Source organism: Phyllostomus hastatus, unplaced genomic scaffold, assembly GCF_019186645.2.
Source record: "Phyllostomus hastatus isolate PE091 unplaced genomic scaffold, TTU_PhHast_1.1 phas_contig_10, whole genome shotgun sequence".
NCBI classification, from domain to species: domain Eukaryota; kingdom Metazoa; phylum Chordata; class Mammalia; order Chiroptera; family Phyllostomidae; genus Phyllostomus; species Phyllostomus hastatus.
In genome coordinates this window covers 2,213,664-2,218,408 of record NW_025333499.1, presented here as the reverse complement: position 1 = coordinate 2,218,408, position 4,745 = coordinate 2,213,664, and the positions used below count along the sequence as shown (strand labels likewise).

The window sequence follows — 4,745 nt, the reverse complement described above, 5'->3', positions numbered from 1 at the left end:
CAGCAGCCCCTCCTTTGATAGCACTCTGCCCCAGGGCCCCTGCACTCTGTGCCTGTGATCAGAGGGGCAGCCCTGATGATCTTTGGATTGCCTGCAGGGTCCTTCTCCCCCTAAGTCATACCTGGCCTACAGAGGAGAGCAGCCACAGAGCGTTCCCAGGATGCAGGTGCCCTTCACTAGAGGATTTATCAGTGGTTTGGTGAAGGGAGGGTCTTCTGATCCTTTTCATGGAACATAGTTGGGGGTTCTGTGCAGGTAATACTCGAGAAATCCTGTCCAACTTACTATCACCCTAAACCTGATTCAGATTCCCTCCTCTATACCATGCCAGGGTACCTCTGGAATGTTAACCTCATTAACTGTATAGGCCATAATTGAGTACCAGTTTCAGCCAGCCAACCAGGTAAGCTCTTCAAACCATCTCCAGCTGCATGTGCTAACGTATAAGATCCAGAATCTCTACTAAGTGAACCTATACAATGAACTCTGCCCAATCCAGCATTACATTCTGCTTTCCCTTTCTAACACCCTTAGAATCTGCTTCTGCATATGTCCCCTGGTTTTCTGCCAATATGTATCAGCAAAGCCTTATAACTGCTATGGTATATAAGCTATTTCCCCTTTGGTGATAGTGTACACTTGTTGTCCAGGAGCATGCTGAGATGTGAGCTCACTTACGGGTCTATCGGCAATAGGGGTGGTTATGGTGGGTCTTGAGGAGAAGGAGAATCCCCTTTCAAGGTGTCTGGATCATGCAAATTTATCACAGGGTTTCCAAGCTAGTCTCAGACACTAAAGGGTTAGCTACTTCCTAACAGAGGCTTAGAGTGACTTGGTAGTCCAAGATTTTCAGTGTCATCTAGGACCAAAGAGTTGTCCACATTACAAGTTTTGGGATCCCATTCTTTGTGAGTCAGTGCCCTAACTTTCACAGGAGAAACTTTTCAAGACTGTGACTTCAACTGTCATTGCAATTCAACAAGCTACACAATCAAATGTTGGTTTGATTTTCAGCAATATCAGCCCTGCAGCTACAAGAAAGAAGATACTCTTTTAGGCATCACGGAAGCTCTCTGTGATTTGAACTGTTCAAATGCATTAAAAAAAATCCATCTTGCATCCCAGTCCTTATAGCCATGACTACTGCCATAATGGTCAAGTGCAGCAGCCATTTAAGGCTTCCAAGGCACGTGCTTCAGTTGGCACTTAATCACAATCAACTGTAAGTTGATGAATTGTGATGTCACTGCTTGCCATAGATTACCAGCCATTCATTTCCCATTGGCAAGCACTGTGCTCAAGCCCAGAGGTATGAACGAACCAATCCCAAAGTTCCATCTCTGCAGGTCTATTTCCCGGATCCACTCCTGGTAACAATTCTGTCAGCCTGTGTCCTGTCTGAAGAGACGGATGACACCGTAATTTGAACAGGGAAAATTAATATAAGGAATTACCTATAACAGAGGATTAGAATAATGAGGAATTGTCTGGTAAGATGTAAACTGAACTCTAAAGAATATGGGAGTAACAGTATTAAGATGTAGTCACTATCCCTAGGCTAAGATAGAATGTCTCTGGAGCTGAGATCCAGATTTTGTTGGAGGGGCATGACCATAGCTCACTGTATGGCAGAGTATTGTGATGCTGTACTGATGGAACTTGTTGGAAATCTATCCTCTGGAACTTGCCAGAAATCTGTCAGTTGATGGGCGGTGGGGTGGAGAGAAAGCTGTTCACAGTGTTGCTGGCTTCTGTGCACTGCAGGAGCCAGGCCCTGGGGAAGCTGCAAGTGCTGCAGTATCCAGAGACACTCTGCTTGCTATCAAGCTGCCTGAGGGTGAGCGCTGGAGGGAGGGGAAGGCTGCTGGTCAGCACTGCAAGAGTCTGATGCTCCAAAAAGTTATGCAGAATGAGACTGCCAAGCAAACATATAGGAATCAGGAAGGAAACCTCTTTTCTTCTTGCAATATCTCTTTTTTTAATAGATTTTATTTACTTATTTTTAGAGAGAGGGGAAGGAAGGGAGAAAGAGAGGGAGAGAAACATCAATGTGTGGTTGCCTCTCACATGCCCCCTACTGGGAACCTAGCCTGTAACCCAGGCATGTGCCCTGACTGGGAATCGAACTGATGACCCTTTGTTCCAAAGGCTGGTGCTCAATCCACTGAGCCACACCAGCCAGGACTCCTCTTGCAATATCTCTTTAGCACACTCTACTGAGAAGGCTTCAAAACCAGCTTGCAAAGGGAAAATATTTAAAATATGTTCCATTATCAGAGAACAGGCAGAAAGGATGAATTTGAAGTTGAGAGGCAACAAATTGATAACCAGCACACCAAAGGTCAGAAAAGAAATCATAAGGATAATTAGAAATTATTTTGAATGGAATTAAAATGAAAACATAATGTATCGAAACTTATGAAATGCAGAAAAAACAGTATGTAAAAAGAAATTTATGGCATTAAATGCTTATATTAGGTTTTCACTGGCTCTCTTTCTGCCACAATCTTGGTTCTGCATTCCCTACACAAAATGTGCAGTGAAGCCACAGAAACTATTCCTGCTTTAGAGCACTTGCCACAGCCGCAGGCTGAAACCAGGTCTGGTATTTGACAGTGATAAATCAGTACCAGAACTCAAGGAACAGGATTCCACCCAGGCAACCACACAAGTCCACCTGACAGAAGAAGCTGAAATCGATGAAGAACAAGTCAGTAAAGCAAAACAGAGGGGAAGTGAAAAGGTACAGAAGACTATGTCCAAACTGGGTCTTTGACAGGTTACAGTGGTTACCAGGACCGCTATGAGGAAATCCAAGAATGTCTTTTTGTCATCACAAAACCAAATGTCTATAAGAACCCACCTTAAGATACCTACAGAATTTTTGAAGAAGCCAAGACTGAGGATTTATCCCAGCAAGCACAGCTAGCAGCTTTGAGAAATTCAAAGTTTAAGGTGAAGCTGTCTCAAACATTCAAGATAACACTCAGATTCCAACTGTACAAGAGGAGAGTAAAGAGAAAGAGGTTGATGAAATCACTATGGAAGTTAAGAACATAGAACTGGTTATTTCACAAGCAAATGTGTCTAGAGTAAAGGCAGTCCCAGCCCTGAAAACAAGAGTAATCATATTGTTAATACTATTATGGAATTAACAATGTAACCACCTAAAGATGAGAAACCTGTGTTTTGGTGTTTCAAAAAAAGTAACTGAAGCTTGGTTTGAAATTTGTACTGTTTCAGAATCACAGAAATGGAGATCACATGGAGGGTCATCAGTGGGGGCGGGGAGAATGGGGGGAAAGGTATAGGGAACAAGAAGCATAAATGCTAGCTACAAAACAGACAGGAGGAGGTTAAGAATAGTACAGGAAATGGAGAAGTCAAAGAACTTATATGTACAAGCTATGTACATGAACTATGCAGGGAGGGATGCTGGTGAGAGGGGGAGTGTAGGGCCGAGTGGAATAAAGGGGAGAAAATGGAACAACTGTAATAGCATAATCAATAAAATGTATTAAAAAAGAAATTTGTACTGTTTCAATAATTAATAAAACTGTGGATTCTTGTGGGAAAATGTTTGTATTAAAAAATAAGAGCGAGCCCTGGCTGGTGTAGCTTAATGGATTGAGCACTGGCCTGTGAACCAAAGGGTCACTGGTTCAATTCCCAGTCAGGGCACATGCCTGGGTTGAGGGCAAGGTCCCCAACAGGGTGCACATGAAAGGCAACCACACATTGATGTTTCTCTTTTCCTCTTTCTCCCTCCCTTCCTCCTTGTCTAAAAATGGATAAACAAAATCTTTAAAAAAATAAAAAAAACAAACAAGAAACACAAGGGCTGGTCCAGCCACAACATTGGTTATAGACAGAATGAGACCAGTACTAAACAGACTTCCAAGTCCTTTGCACTGAAGAGTACTAAATATTGTTGAGAGAAACTGAAGATCTACATAAATGGAGAGATATACTATGTTCATAAGTTACAATGCTCACTATTGTTGTAATATCAGTTCTCCTCAAATTAATATAATATATGCAATGAAATCCCAATCAAAATGCCAGGATGCTTTTGGGGGGGGGGATAAAATTGACATTCAAAGGACCTAGAATGGCCCAAACAATGTTGTCATGAAAGAACACAGTTGAAGGGCCTAGCAGTATCTGATTTCAAGGCTTATTATAAAGCTACAGTAATCAAAACAGCATGGTATTGGCATCAAGATAGATGAATGGAACAGAGTACAAAGTCAAACAATGGAGGAAGAGTGAGGGATTACTGACAGCAAGAGGCCTAAAGGGCATAATGAGAATGGACCATAAGAGGTATAAGTAGTCACCCATTGATTTAAATCATCCCCAATCCTGTCCTGTGATACTTTTGTGCCCATGTCATTGGGCCCATCAGCAGGTATATCTGTAGTGTTAAAGGTGGTCGGCGTGGTCAGAATCTAAAGATGGCAGTTGATTGAAAGCAGGGGCTGTGGCTGTTTTGTTTTGTTTTGTTTTGTTTTCCAGAACTGTATATGCAGTGTCTACTGCAGTGCCTGGTGTCTAGTAGGTGCCAAATGAATATTTCTTAAACTGATGAAATCCATGAGAGCCACTCACAATGTTGATGTCTGAAGTGCAGAGAGAATCACGGGTGCACACTCAGATGCAGCCACATGCTAGTATGAGCTGATGTCTACCCAGTGTTTCCTGTGGGCCAGGCACTATGCTGCGCACCAGATAAGCATGGCTTC

At 42.7% G+C, this 4,745-nt stretch overlaps 1 pseudogene; it reads left to right on the top strand.

Annotated features, from left to right (window-relative positions):
- Positions 1 to 324: 324 nt before the first annotated feature.
- LOC123815012 lies at positions 325 to 3,163 on the top strand (annotated as a pseudogene).
- The last annotated feature ends 1,582 nt before the right edge of the window (positions 3,164 to 4,745 follow it).